The 16,103-nt window shown below is 43.7% G+C and overlaps 1 non-coding gene and 2 pseudogenes across 1 annotated transcript; 1 reads left to right on the forward strand and 2 right to left on the reverse strand.

Moving 5' to 3' along the window:
• Positions 1 to 6,743: 6,743 nt before the first annotated feature.
• LOC114710877 lies at positions 6,744 to 7,277 on the reverse strand (annotated as a pseudogene).
• A 77-nt stretch (positions 7,278 to 7,354) lies between these two features.
• Positions 7,355 to 8,208, reverse strand: LOC114710888 (annotated as a pseudogene).
• Positions 7,464 to 7,631, forward strand: LOC114711028. Its single transcript, XR_003732797.1, has one exon. It is a non-coding gene; the product is annotated as a U1 spliceosomal RNA (small nuclear RNA).
• Positions 8,209 to 16,103: the final 7,895 nt, after the last annotated feature.

Genomic DNA, 16,103 nt, shown 5'->3' on the forward strand with positions numbered 1-16,103 from the left:
TGTGATCTTAGAAGAGTCTTTTTACTGCTCTAAAAGCTTGTGAACATTTGTGACATCAAGTAGCCATGTCACATTAGTGCTTCTGAAGTAGTGAGTTCATTACACTAACTACAGAACCAGTGTCATGATTGTTTCCAGACAACAAAACATCTGAGAGAAACAACAAAATCGGTGTGTTACAAATTCTGATTAAACCTTTGTTTTGGTAAAATGTGTGTGTGTGTGTGTGTGTGTGTGCGTGTGTGTGTGTGGTGTGTATGTGTTGTGTGTGTTGTGTGTGTGGTGTGTGTATGTGGTGTGTGGATGGTATGGTGTGTGTACGGTGTGTGTGTGTGTGTGTGTGTGGTGTGCATGTGTGTATATGTGTGGTGTGTGGTGTGGTGTGTGTGATATGTGTGTGTATCTGTGTGTGTGTGGGGGGGTGTGCTCTGTGAATGCGCCCTCTGGGTGTATGCTTCCTGGGACCCCATGTAAAATGGAAACGAAGGAGGAAGCACTGGGACTCCAACTCTGCAATCCTAGGTTCCTGTGGATTTTGGGTGACGCTGATTTCCATTTGCCAAATTTACAGAGAGATGGGCTGGCAGACTGTCTGCAGATGGGTGGGTGCTGTCTTTTGTTTTTCTCTTACTGGAATTAAAAGGCTACAATCGAACAGATGGGAATATTTGCCCATTTTCTTTTACTTCTCCAGAGGTGATTGCCAGTCTGGAAATTCAATGTTTCTCAAAAACAGGGTCCAGATCCAACTTTGTCAGACTCACCTGGAGTGCCCCTGAAAACGCATTCTTTCGCCTCCTCCATTGCTCGTACTAACACACCAGAACATGGCCCCGTCACCTGCAATGTTCCCAAGCGTCCCATGTGGTTGTTATATATCCTAAAGCCTGAGAAGCATTTTTAATGTTCAGAATGTTGGGTTTTTGAGACAATGGCTTATGTAGTCCAGGCTGGCCTCAGACTCACTAGGTAGCCAAGGATGACCTTGAATCTGATCTTCCTGCCTCCACCTTCCAAGTGCATGGATTACAGGCATGCACTACTGTGGTGATATTGTGTCCCCCAATATATTGTGCACCCTAATAAACTTATCTGGGGTCAGAGAACAGGACAACCCCTAGATAGACACAGGGGCGATAAAATGGTGGCACACACACCTTTAATCCTAGTGTTCCAGAGGCAGAGATCCACACTATGAGTTCAAAGCCACACTGGAAAAAGCCAGGCATGGTGACACACGCCTTTAATCCCAGGAAGTGATGGCAGGAAGCAGAAAGTTATATAAGGCATGAGGACCAAGAACTAGAGCCTTTTTAAGCTTTTAGCTTTTAGCAGCAGTTCAGCTGAGATCCATTCAGATGAGGACTCAGAGGCTTTCAGTTTGAGGAAACAAGATCAGCTAAGGAACTGACGAGGTGAGGTTGGATGTGGCCTGTTCTGTTTCTCTGATCTTTCAGTGTTCACCCCAATACCTGGCTCCGGGTTTGTTTTTATTAATAAGACCTTTTAAGATTCGTGTTACACACTACCATATCTGGCACAATACAATTTTTGAGAAAAAGTGAGGTTGAACCATGCCTACCAACATCCATCTTTTCCTTCTACCTCCTAACTTCTTCCCTGAAGAGAGAATCTTTGCTCATTCCCATTCAGAAGGATAGAGGTAGAATATTTAAAGAGAATCAGACAGTGACAGTGCTGGGAATGTTTGGGTCTAAGATCTACAACAGCTGGCATACTATTTGAAACCAAGTATGACTTTTAACATATTAAACCGTATCTAACAGCCTTTGCTCTTTTATACATAATTTTACACATATTTAATTTATACACATAGATTAGGTATAAGGTGGTACTTATAAACAAAGCTCAAATCTTTTTTCTTCTAAGCTTCCAAATCAATGCTTCTGGGTATTTGTGGTCTGTATCATAGCTACTGAAAACACAGTCCTTATGACTGCCGCAGCAGCTTTGCCTGGGAGGAGGGTAGAAACAGATTCTTCCCAGGCGTGGCAGCTCACACTTGGAATCCCAGCATTTGAGTCCTCCAGTAGTGGAAGGAAGAAGGTCTTGAATTTGAGGCCCTTTGGGGCTGTATAGCAAGTTCCTGGCCAGTCTGGGACCCTGTCTCAGAAGACCAAGGACTGATGACGGAGCTCAATGGTAGAGTGCTTGTAAGGTCTAGTGTTCGTTCTCAGCAGCATGGGGGGAAGTTGGGAGGGGGTATTCTTAAGATCTGCCTAAGGATCCGAACACTCTCCATCATCTGGACACTGCTCCCAGGCTAATTGCATGTATGTTAAAGTTTAAGAGGCATTGCCCTTCAACTGCTTTACAAATGTTAGACAGGAAATAATTGGCTAGTGACTAGAGCTAGGATTTTCCATGGAACTTAGGCTGGGCAGGGACTTTTATGAGCTTGCAAAATTTCCAAGTTGAAAGCCTAGTTTGTAATGTCTTTGGACGCAGAGCCTCAAGGAAATCAGTTTAATGGTTTTCCATTTCATTTCAATAAGGTATTATTGTCTCAGTATGAAATGTCTCTGATATGTTCATCACGTATTCGAGGCTTAGTCCTTAGCTGGTGCACTATTGTAGAGGTGGTAGCATCTTTAGGTGGTAGGGTATAATAAGAGAAAGTGAGTTTCTGGTGGTATGCCTTCAAAGTGTATATAGCTTGACCTTTGTCCCTTCCTATTACTTTCTGCTTCCTCGTTTCTAGAAGGTGGCAGCCTTCTCTACCACAGGATCCCGCTGCCCTGCTGTGCCCCCTTGCCTCAGGTCTAAGGCAAAGGATCTGGGTAGCCTTAGAAACCTCGGAAGCCATGACCCCAAATAAAGCTTTCTTCTTAAATTGTCCTCCCAGGTTCTTGTCATGGTGTTGAAAAGTCTGACTTACATATGAGATCACAGGGGTGAGGAAGAGACACCAGAGAACTCTGGCCAGATGAGGACAGGATAAAAAGCCAACAAGCCAGGAGGGAGGTCTTCACCAAGAAGCAAACAAAGTGAGGATCTAGAACATTAATGCAAAGCTCTGAGCCATGGGCTGCACCATTAGACATTAGGTCAGCCATGGGCTTCACCATTAGCTATTAGGTGAGCCGTGGGCTTTACCATTAGATATCAGGAGGCCCTTTTCAGCTGGGAAGCTCCAGTGTCATGTGTGATATGGTATGCCAAAAGCAACTTGGTCTGGTATGTTTATGTAAAACTAGAAGTCAAAGACATAACGGTTAAAGCAGCAAGTCAGAATTTCCCTCTATTAAAATGGCAAAGATCGATAATTATACTTAGAGTTAACGAAGACACAGGAAGACAAGCTGGTCCCCATGCTCGTTAGTGTTAGCTTTCTGGAGATTTTTATCAGCTACTCTCTCCCATCTACCTTATGAAAATTAGAACAGGCATGCAAATATTTAATTAAATGACTTAGTAATGAGCAAAAGCTATATCTGTAAACAAACTAAATGCATAATGGATACCAAATTGAACACACATATAGTTACACAGTGAAACTACTGATCTGGACAGTTTGTGTGCCTCTGCAACTTCGACTTTCTCTTCTTTCTCCAAATTTTATGTCCTTCTCCATCAGAGGCCACGTCAAACAGGTTTGCTGACCCTCTGGTTTCAGTTGGGTGAAGCAGAGAAAAAGCGTTAGCAAAAGACAGATGGTTTCCTGGTGCTGTCTCCTCCTTGGGTACTAACAGGCCAGGCCCCTTGCAGGCTGTAGCTCCGACGCAGTTATGTTTGTCTCCTGAACCGCCCATCCCTTCAGGAGCTTCTCTCGCTTTCTCTCCTGCACTCAATCAGATCTAGGGGCAGCAATGGCCTCCCTGCTGCCAGCCCTGCGGCCACCGCATTCTTTAAACCCTGTGTCCTCGAGTCAATCATTTATTTCAAGTAAGTCATCTATTTCGGCAAGGCTCCTGACCATGCTGCCACAGACTCAGGTTTCTCTACTATACTGTAAAACAACGTCCTGGCTTGCCATAGTCAATACCCTAATGAGAAACATTTACATTGTTTCCAACCGTACGGAGGAGGTTGACCTCTGCCCCCAAGCCTGTGTGTGATCTCTCAGGCCTGACCACAGGCAATTACAGAATACATGGGAAAAATCTGCCCTCCTACGCCAGACTTGGGGCACAGCCAAGGTACTGTGATCTCAGACAGGAGTCACTATCAAGGACTCAGGTCCCAGCTGGGCACTCTGCATCTGCCTTCCTCACTCAGGTACCTCTCTTTGGGGGCCTCTCCACAGAGGCCATTCCCAGGGACCTGCAGGGAGGCACACCTGATGCCACTCTCTGACTTGGCACTTAAGCATTTCTTATCTGCACCCTCTTCCTAGCTCCCAGATCCTAAAAACATAGAGCCTTAGTTCAGGGCTCCACTGGCTGGGACCCACTTAGCCTCGACCTGACACTGTTCGGTGGTAAAATGGGAACATGGGGATCCTAGGCTTTCTCTTTATTCCTATCTTATTTATACAACAAGATGAATTAAAGGACTGCTACTTTTCCTGGGCAGCTCAGCTCTCTTTAGTGACGTTTAGTTTTTGAAATGCTTTGTTGCAGGCACTGGTAGGGTACAGAACAGCTTCGAGTTGTGCAAATACTCACGTTCAGGAAACTTTTATTTCAGTCAGGCACAAAGATGCACTGGGCAGGCAGGAGGCACGAGGGCTGATACGATTGGGCAAGAAGAGTGGATTCTTGAATAACTTTTACCTTACTGTGCAGGAAGAAAAATTGCAAAAGCCTTTATACGGCTTCTAGCATTTTTCCTATTGTATGTGTGGTGTGGACACATGTGTGTCCAGGTGTGCACCCCCACGGGTGTGCATGCAGAAACCAGAGGAAGGCAGTTCTATCGCTCTCCACTCTATTCTCTAGAGACAGGCTCTCTCACTGAATCGGGAGCCAGGCTGGTAGCAGCAAGCCGCCACAATCTTCCTGACCCTTTCACCAACAGTGCTGGGGTTACAGGCTTGCACAACCATGTCTGGCGTTTTATGTGTAGCTAGGAATTCACACTCAGTTCCTCATGCTTGAAGAGCAAAGGATCTTACCCAATGAGTCACCTCCCCATGCCCCTTTGGTTTATTATTACTATTAATATTACATCTTATCTCTTTACTTGGTGGAGGGTGACATGAGCCACAGCACGTGTGGGGATCCAAGGACAACTTGCTGGAGTCAAATCTCTCCTTCCATTATGTAGGGCTCAGGGATCCAACTCAGGTCCTGGTAGCAAGTGTTTATACCTACTGAGCCATTCGGCCACCTACCTTAGTTTTTAAATGATGTTTCTTTCTAACGGCCTTCATAAAAGTACAGAAACATTACTTCTTTGACAGTGTTACACTTGTGCTGTGGGATGTCTTTCTGTATGCTGTGAATATGTGTTGCTCTGATTGGCTGATAAGTAAAGCTGTTTGGCCAATGGTGAGGCAGAATAAGGTTAGGTGGTACATTGTAACTAGAGAGAGAGGAAGAAAGGCAGAGGAGAGGAGATGCCAGCTGCTGCCAAAGGAACAAAAACATGCCAGCAGACTGGTAAGCCACAGAACATGTGGCAAGACATAGATTAAGAATTATGGGAGGTTTGCAGGCAAATGGATGGATCTAGAAAAAATCATCCTGAGTGAGGTAACCCAGACTCAGAAAGACAAACATGGTATGTACTCACTCATAGGAGGATACTAGATGTGGAACAAGGATGACTGGACTGCTACTCATATCATCAGTGAGGCTACCTGGAAAACAGGACCCCAAGAAAGACACAGGGATCACCCAATGACGGAGAAATGGATGAGATCTACATGAACAGCCTGGACATGAGTGGGAGCAATGAAGGGCAAGGGTCGAGGGAAAGAGAGTGGGGAGATCCCAGCTGGATCAAGAACAGAGAGGGAGAACAAGGAATAGGAGACCGTGGTAAATGAAGACCACATGAGAAAAGGAAGAAACAAAGTGCTAAAGAGGCCCACAGAAATCCACAAAGATACCCCCACAAAAGACTGCTGGCAATGGTCGAGAGACAGCTGGGACTGACCTACTCTGGTGATTGGATGGCCAAACACCCTAATAGTTGTGCCAGAAACCCCATCCAAGAACTGAGGAATCTGGATACAGACATCCACGGTTAGGCCCTGGGTGGAGTGCTGGAAGTCTAATTAGCGAGAAAGAGGAGGGTTTATATGAGTGAGAATTGTTGAAACCAAGGTTGGATAAAGCACAGGGACAAATAGCCAAACGAATGGAAACACATGAACTATGAACCAAAGACTGAGGGGCCCCCAACTGGGTCAGGCCCTCTGAATAGGTGAGATAGTCGATTGGCTTGATCTGTTTGGGAGGCATCTAGGCAGTGGTACCAGGTCCTGGGCTCGCTGCATGAGATAGCTGTTTGAAACCTGGGACTTATGCAGGGACACTTGGCTTAATCTGGGAGGAGGGGACTGGACCTGCCTGGACTGAGTCTATCAGGTCGATCTCAGTCCTCGGGGGAGGCCTTGATCTGAGGTGGTGGGAATGGGGAGTGGGCTGGGGGGAAGGGGAAGGGGCAGGAAGGGGGAGAACAAGGGAATCTGTGGCTGTTATGTAGAACTGAATAGTATTGTAAAATAAAATTTAAAAAAAAGAATTATGGGTTAATTTAAGAGTAAGAGCTAGTCAGTAATAAGCCTGAGCTAATGGCCAAAGAAGTTATAATTAATATAAGCTTCTGAGTGATTTTTTCATAAGCTTTTAGTTTATTTGTTCTCTCCGAAATTGTCTGTACACCACCGCAGATCAAATCACCGAAGATCTACTCCTTTGGCTGTATCCAATTTCCACTCACTTTTTGCCAGCACCAACGTTGGCCTTTGCGGTGCCCCTGGCCTTCTTCATTCTGTTCTTGCGCTCCTTCCGCTGTTTCCAGGAGGTCTTCTTCTTCTCATAGAGGCCGTGTCTTGCCAGTCTGTCTGGGCTCCTTCTTCTTAGCATAATCTAGAGAATCGTAGATCATGCCAAAGCCAGCTGTTTTGCTGCCACCAAAGTGGGTCCTGAATCTGAATACAAAGATGACATCTGGTGTGGTTTTGTACATTTTGGCTAGCTTCTCCCGAATTTCAGTCTTTGGTACTGTTGCCTTCCCAGGGTGAAGGACATCAATAACCATCTGTTTCCTCTGAAGCAGACGGTTAGTCATGGACTTCCTGGTCCGGATCGTTACTGTGTCATTCATGATGGCCATGGTGCCTGAGCTGCCCAGGAGGAAAAGAGGACTGCTCTCTGAGTGATTTTTTTTTTTTTTTAGAAGTGACTACAGGACCGCGGGGCTGGACAGGGTGGAAGAAAACCTCTGGCTATACACTTGTAACTTCCAGACCATGTGAAATGTTCTGAAGACTGTTCTCAAAGTTTGAAAGTCTATTAGTCAGTGTTTTTCCTCTAAAACACTGCGGTGTGGTGCTTACCTAGAAGGGGAGAGAGATACTATGATCACAAGGGCAGTCTTCTCACTCTAAGGCTCATGCCCATTGTACTCTAGATCTGATAGCTCTGTCATTTCCCCACACTCAGATGTTGTGACTACATAATTTATGGAAGCAGGGCCTGTGTTCACACCTTCCTTTGTGTATTTTATTGTCTATGTTAGTTTTTTTTTTTAAAGTATATCTTCCATTTTATTTCTTCAAGGTGTTTTCCTTCTGTTCCTACAAAGCCACCTCTTTACACAGGCCTTGGTGGAGGTCATGGTGCAGCACCAGCAGGTCTAAATCATGGTGGGGGTGTTCAGTCCTTCGGGTTTCACAAGATTTATTCCTGACACCTTGCTATGAATGGTATACCACCATATAGTAATGCAGCTTGACACAGAGTTTGGGAACCACATAAGCATTGAAGACACTTGCTTCGGATATGTCCCTGACAGCAGCGGCCTCTACAATGTTCTGAATGATGAACTTCTTAATGGCCTTGCCCTTGGGCACATACTGAGCACAGTTGGTGCGGCAAATTGGCTGCACATGGCCACGGCCCTTTTGGGCATGACTGTTGTTTCTTCTTTCGGTCATCTTGGAGCCAAAACCCGAAAGAGACGATGTTAGAAATTTTTCCAGCTTTTTAAAATAAGGTGTCGATCATTGGGGGCACATGTCTGTCACCCCAATACTTGGGGGACAGGAAGACTGCAGCCTGGGCTACATTTGTCAGACCACCTAAAAAAAGAAAGCATTTAAATGTATGGATACAGTTAAGAAGCCTTGGGTATTTATGATAGAATATAATATTTCTAAAGAAAATGAAAACAAAATGCAAGCATGGACAGGATGTCATACATGGGGCTAGTACACAGGGAAACAGTTTCCTAGAAGTGGATTGTTGATCAGAGTTCCTGCACAGCTTTGATAAGCACTGCCTAACTGCTCTCTGCAGAGATACGCAGTCTACTGCCCCCTGTGTTATGTGAGTGATGTCACTGACAAAGCAGAATGTCATTTTGTGGCCTCCCGTGTAGCTGCACTCTGTACTTGCGCAAGCATTTAATCCTATATTTTAAAAAACGAGAAAGCTCTTTAAATACTGATACAAAGCGTTCTCTCCGAAACCTTAAGCAAAGAAAGCACAGGGTAAAATTAGTTCAGTGTGCTGACATTTGCGCATAAGGAAGAGAAAAATAATTTGTCCTCACATCTGTTTATATGTGCCCAGAATAGCTGCAGGGTAGCACACTGGAAGGGAAAAGCCTGAAACTTTGGGGAGCTTGGAGCAGGGAGAAGACAAGGTTTCTGTCACTATTTTATGTCTTGTGACTACATATTTCCCTACCACTAACATTAAAAAAGGGTAATTTTGAAAATAAAAGTATTTTAAAAATACTCTTAAGTCATTATAAAAGAATGCATATTTAGCGACCTGGGAAATGTTGATATGAGCTGCTGAGAGAAAATAGCAGGTTATAAGACAGAAGTGTCCATATAATCCAAAGCTAGCAAACACAGGCACACAGGGAAAGCACGCTGGGAGGGTATAATCTAGACCTTTAGTGATGATCTCCGGGTAGCAGAATTCCTTTGTGTGCCTTTCCCTACTTTCCAAATGCTCTGCTTTGAAAACATTACTTTCAAAGCCAAAAGAAAACGCCAGTTTTGAGAAGCTGGGGAGATAGCTCGGCAACAGAGTGCTTGCCTGCTAGGCCCAAGGTCCTGGGTTCAAGCCCCAGCACTGAAAGGAAAACACTTAGTAGAAAGACAACACAAATGAAACACGTCCCCACGTCTATTTATAAACGTACGGAAAAGCTCCAGAAGAACAGCATAAACAATCCCCATAGCGACTGTTTCAAATAAAAGAAGCTGGGCTGCTGAGACCGCTGTGGGTGAAGTCACTTTGCCGCCATGCTTGACGACCTGAGTTCAATCTGCAGGTCTCACGTGGGTAACGAGAGAATCACGTCTCATTAGTTGTATGTGTGCATGTGTGTGTGCACACACACAAACATAAATAATGTAATAAAAATTTTAGAAAGAAGCTACAGAAGAGTGTTTATTGCCAATTCCACACACGCTCACACAGGGAAAAACTGTGTGTTGCTATGAAACCAGAAAAGCTGCTAGTTAGGTGTGCATGGGGGTCAGGTTATGATTGCAAAGGGGCTTTAGACAGTGTTCTGGGCTTCTAGGAATACTCTCTGCCTTGATCTGGGGATGGTGATACGAGTGCATACATATCTCCAAGTTCCTCGACTTCTACACCTAAGATGTAGGCACTTTACATACATCTAGAAGGATTGATGCCCATACACATCCACGGAAAGGTATTATAAGAGTTATATATGCATCTCAAATATCAGATAACCAGAAAGAAAATGGACTCTGGACTCAGAAAGGTCTGGGTTCGAATTCCAATCCTGCTACTTATTAGCTCTGTGAATGTGAGCTCTGTTTTACCTCCCTGCCTCTGATTCCTTACCTGCAAAAAATTGGGAGCAGTGATCAGTTTCCCCTCCCAGGACTGTTGTAAGAATGCGGTGTCCTTTAAAGTACCCATGGGGAGACCTTAATTTGGGGGATGTGGGGATGTGGGGTGGCTTGGGAAGGAGGGCTGGGGGTGGGAGGAGGGAGAAAGGGGGGTCTGTGGATGGCGTGAGGAGTGAGTGGAGAATTTCTTAGTAAAGAAAAATAAAATAAAATAAAGTACCCATGGGTTGCAGTAAGCACTCAATTAAAGTTCCTTCTGCCAAAGGAAAACAGAGAAATTCTCTTTTCAATACATAACTCCATCTGTGGGCACCCACTTGCACACACATGTACACATGTAGAGTTCACAAGAGTCTCCACAAGTGCCTCTATTGTGACCAATGGCCCAGTTTACCAAGAAACAAACAAAACAGATAGTAAAATCCAGAGTTTAAAAATAGTAAGGCAAGATTGAGACAAAAATATATTAAAATATACATTTTTTCAAGCATGGTGGTTCATGCTTATAATCCTAGGATTCGGGACGCTGAAGCAGGAGGATCACTATGAGTCTGAAGCCAGTGTATGCTACATAGTGAGTTCAAGGCTTGCCAGCGAGGCTTATGTCTGTTTTAAAAATCCAAAAGAAGTGCACATTTGGATTTGCACAAATATTTTTTTGAAGTTTCTAATGGAATTTTCAGAAACCCAAACAGCTAAGGAATGTTTTCACACTGGGAACCAGTATTTCATATGGTCACTTAGAATCACAGATGGAAAGATGGAAAGCACATTGGAAAACTGACCAGTCTGCAAGTGCAACTGTCTTCCTTTGTATGGGTGTCCACACCAACCAGTAACATTCAGGGAACAATGTTAAGTCTTTGTTTCTAATACTAGTAAGTTCTGAGGATCCTTCTGCTTGGGCCAAAGGGAGGAAAGCGGTCATAACTCGATCATCGATTATTAGTCAAAAGTGCTCTCCTGGCCTAGGGAACTAAAGCATGTCAATGGATCAGGGGTAAAGGGGGCAAGATGCTCAAGTGAGTATGTAATTGATAGGTACATGAATGCCAGGTTAACATGTGAGCTGTACTAAGTGACGATGAAAATTCACAAAACGGTTCTGCAGAAGCACCCACTGGTATATGGTGTGTGTGTGTGTGTGTGTGTGTGTGTGTGTGTGTGTTTGTACACTTATGGAGGGGGTCTGTGCCTGTGAGTATATGGAGGCCAGAAGAGGGCATCAGATCTCTCAGAGTTGGAGTTAGGGATAGTCACAGGATGCCTCAATTGTTACATGAGAGCTGGGATCCAAACTTTAGTCTTCATGATTGCACAACAAACATTCATAACTCCTGAGACATCTCTCCAGTCCTGAGGACACAATTTGTAAGGAAACTATTTGAAGATAAATTCAAAATTCCCAGAAACAGCAAGACAAAGATCTTTTACAGCCAATGTTACAATTTTAGTTTTCACCACTAAAAATAAATAGCTTACTTGTCTGAGATAAAGAGAGCTTTATCTGTACACAGTAGAAGCATGTAAATCTCATGCCAGCCAGGAACATTAACAACAGTGTGCATACACCCACACATACATAGTTCCCATTTGCTGGCCACTACTCTAAGTACCTTTTCTACATTGAATAACTTAATGAATTACTGCTTCTACTTTATAGATGAAAACCAAAGACTAGAGGGATGGAGTAACTTTCCAAACCTGCACAGATAATAAATGGCTTAGCTTCTGTTTGAATGGCCTCTGGTTTCTCTATGTCCTCACTACCAGGTTGTTGTTGTTGTTTGTTTCTTATCCTTTTTGGGGGGCCTGCCACACAACTCCCAAATAAATCACACATGGAAGCTTATTCTTTATTCTTACTTATGAATGCCTGACCTTAGCTTGGCTTATTTCTTGCCAGCTTTCCTTAACTTAAATTATCCCATCTACCTTTTTCCTCTGGGCTTTTCCTGTTCTTTCTTCTGTAAATCTTATTATTACTCAGTGGCTTGCTGTATAGCTGGGTGACTGACCCCTGGAGTCCTCCTCCTTCTCTGGCTGCTAGATCTTCTGTCCGACTTCTCCGTCTATATAATTTTCTGCCTGCTAGCCCAGCCTATCCTTTCTCCTGCCTTGCTATTGGCCGTTCAGATCTTTATTAAACCATCTGGTATTTTAGACAGGCACAGTAACACAGCTTCACAGAGTTAAACAAATGCAACATAAGCAAAAGTAATACACCTTAAAATAACTTAAATAATTCTACTACACCAGGCTCTCGAACCAAGACAGCAATTGAAGTAAACCCAGTGCAAACAATGCTAACCTACCGCTCTGATCACCTTCTCCAAAACCCAGCACCCCTGCCTGCACCTGGGAGCATCAGAGAACTTCAAATTGACAGACATTCTACAATAGACCTGACCCGAATTCCTCACAACTCCATGGACATCAAAACTAAGAGAAGTCTGAAGAATGGTCGCACACTAGACGAGGCCAGGGATACATTAAGAGAAAATGTAGTGAAGTACAGTGGATGGGATTGGAGAATGCACATACTCATGAGGGCCTAAACAGTGTAACTCTGGCGCTCAATGAATGTCAATGTCAATGTATGACAGTATAACTGTGGTGCTCAATGAATGTCAATGTATGAATGGTTCTTCAACTGTGGCAAATGTGTGTGGTAGATAAGAAATCAACTAAGTGAGTGGCTAAAAGAACTCTCTCCTCTTTCAGCTTTCATCTAGACCTTAAACTACTCTAAAATGAAAAGCTTTTTTTTTTTTTTTTTTTCGGTTTTTCGAGACCGGGTTTCTCTGTGTAGTTTTGGTGCCTGTCCTGGATCTCTCTATATAGAGATCAGGTGACCAGGCTGGCCTCAAACTCACAGAGATCTGCCTGGCTCTGCCTCCCAAGTGCTGGGATTAGAGGCATGCACCACTGGCACCTGGATGAAAAGCTTATTTTTAAAATGCAACTAATTTAGCCAGGTGGTGGTGCATGCCTTTAATCCCAGCACCAGAGAGGCAGAGGCAAGTGAATCTCTGTGATGGTTCAAGGCCAGCCCCGTCTGCAAAATAAGTTCCAGAACAGCCAGGACTAATACACAGAGAAACTCTGTCTCAAAAACAAATGAACAAACAAACAAACAAAACAAAACAAAAATAAATAAAAATGCAACTAACTAATTTGGTGTTTACTTCCTATCTCTACCTATCCCTTCAGGTATTTCTTAGTGAGCTGTCCAATAGATAAGCAGCTTGAATAAAATATACACAGAGGAAATCAAATGGGAGATTTCCTTTCCAATGCAATAAAACTAACTCCTATGAAAAGGAGTGAATTTACCTTGTTACTTTTGGAGAAAGTCCTGTGGGGTTTCCTTGTCCAAAAGCATGTAAAAATGTGATTTATCCATCTCCTTTTAAAAACCACTTTTTGAGATTAGCATATCCTTTCCATGTGTTCCTCAAAGACTTATTCAAAGCCTCTTTTTCTTTAATTGTTGTTGGTGTTGGTGTTGGTGGTGGTGGTGGTGTGTGTGTGTGTGTGTGTGTGTGTGTGTGTGTGTGTGTGTGTGTATTCCTAAATATAAAAAATACATCTACTCAGTCTGTATAATGTTACTTGTATGTATGGTCCAGGGCTGATTATTTGGTTTTGGATTACTGATTCATGTGCCCTTCCCTGGCGAAGACTATCCTGCTCTCTGCATTCCTTAGTGGCCTGTACATCTTTGTGTAGGGTTGAGGCCTCTTGAGTTTCCTCAACTTCCACTTTAGCAAGTCTATCAGTGTCCTCCTCGTTCAGCACATGTGTAGACAGCCATGTTGGTGAGACTTCATGGGTGTAGCTTCTTCTGACATTTCTATGAGATACAATCTCACAGCAAACTTTTTGTTCTTCCAAAAAGATCCCCGAGTCTTAGGAGCAGGAGATGCACTGTAGATGTATCCATTTGGACTGGGATCCACAGCTGCATTTTGATTGGTTGTGGTTTTCTCTAATGGTTTCCATTTGTTATAAAGAGAAAGATAAATATTTAGAGTGTAGTTAGGGATTATGCTGGTTTAGTAAAGTGGTGGTTGTAGTTTCTCTTCCAAGATCCATGACCACTAGCCCTGAGTATCTGGCTAGGTTTCCATTACCAGGCATAATTTCTCTCTTGTTGAGTGGGCCTTAAGTTCAATTAAAGATTCATCTCTTTTTTTAACAACGAGAATGTAATTTGTGTCCTTGCCTGTAGCAAGCTTTCTCGTCAGACTATCTTTGGATCACCAGTCGCCAAATAACAACTCTGAGACGTCTTATTAATTATGAAAGCTTGGTCTTAGCTTAGTGCTGTGGAATGTTCTGTATGCTGTGAATGTGTGCTGCTCTGATTGGCTGATAAATAAAATGTTGATTGGCCAGTAGCCAGGCAGGAAGTATAGGTGGAATAAGCAGATAAAGAGAATTCTGGAAAGAGGAAGGCTGAGTCAGAAGTTGCCAGCCAGACACAGAGGAAGCAAGATGACAAGGCAGAACTGAGAAAAGGTACCAAGCCACATGGCTAAACATAAATAAGAATTATGGGTTAATTTAAGTGTAAGAGCGAGTCAGTAACAAGCCTGAGCTAATGGCTGAACAGTTATAATTAATGTAAGATTCTGAGTGATTATTTTATAAGTGGGCCACGGGTCTGTGGAGGCTTGGCAGGACCAGAGAAAACTTCCGACTACAATTTGGCGTACCAATGTGAGCCTCTCAAATTTCCATTAGGCCTAAAAGAGTTTAAAAAGGGCTTCTAAACACACAATAAAGAAGCCAAAAACAGCTTTCTACTTCATGTCTCATGTGGGCCAAGATATAGAGAAGCCAAGGTACAAAGCGTGCAGACTTGAGCTACAGTATGGTGAGTTCACAGCATATGGACTTGAGTGCAGCATGGAGGATTCCTGACACTGTACACAGTGACATCTACAAGCTGTGCAACATGGAATGTGGTGTGTGGCTAGAGTTTTCCTGCTTTGCCCACAGTCAGGACAAATCTTTTTCACCCGCCAGTCCCACAGCCGCTTAGACCCAACCAAGTAAACACAGAGACTTATATTGCCATTTGTTGCTGGAGGGCTTCTCTCCAGGTTCCCCAAGCCCCGCAGTCCCACAATACACTTATAAAATAATCACTCAGATGCTTATATCACTTATAAACTGTATGGCCGTGGCAGGCTTCTTGCTAACTGTTCTCTTATTTTAAATTAACCCATTTTTATAAATCTATACCTTGCCACGTGGCTGGTGGCTTACCAGAGTCTTTACATGCTGCTTGTCCTGGCGGTGGCTGCAGTGTCTCCCTCCTCAGCCTTCCGCTTCCCAGAATTCTCCTCTCTCCTTCCTGCCTGGCAACCTACTTCCTGCTTGGTCACTGGCCATCAGTGTTTTATTTATATAGAGCAATATCCACAGCAGTGGTGGATTTAGCCTTTGCTAGTACAGACAAAAAAAAAAGTTTCTGGGCTACACATTGGCAGAAAACATACCACCACCATGTTGAAAAGCTGAGGTGGGCAGAGTCAAGAGCCAAGGCTGCTACTTCTGTTCTAACCGCTCTGCAGTTTAAAGCAATAGATTCACAATACGACAGATTCAGATGAAATAAACCCTAAACAGTTTACAATGTGTATAAAAATGTGCACAGGTATAGCAAGAATCTTAAAATTTCTTATTAATAAAAACAAACCTGGAGCCAGGTATTGGGGTAAATGCTGGAAGGTCAGAGAAACAGAACAAGCCACAGCCAACTCACCTCACCAGATCCTCAGCTGATCCTGTTTCCTCAGACTGGAAGCCTCTGAGTCCTCATCCAGAATGAATCTCAGCTGAACTTAACCAGCTCTAGTTCCTGGTCCTCATGCCTTATATACCTTTCTGCTATCACTTCCTGGAATTAAAGGTGTGAGTCACCATACCTGGCTGTTTCCAATGTGGCTTTAAACTCACAGAGATCCGGATGGATCTCTGCCTCCCAAGTGATAGGATTAAAGGCGTATGTGCCACCATTTTCTGGCCTCTATATCTAGTGGCTGTTCTGTTCTCTGACCCCAGATAAGTTATTAGGGTGCACAATATTTTGGGGAACAAAATATCGCCACACACA

This window comes from Peromyscus leucopus, chromosome 1, assembly GCF_004664715.2.
Source record: "Peromyscus leucopus breed LL Stock chromosome 1, UCI_PerLeu_2.1, whole genome shotgun sequence".
Taxonomy (NCBI): Eukaryota; Metazoa; Chordata; class Mammalia; order Rodentia; family Cricetidae; genus Peromyscus; species Peromyscus leucopus.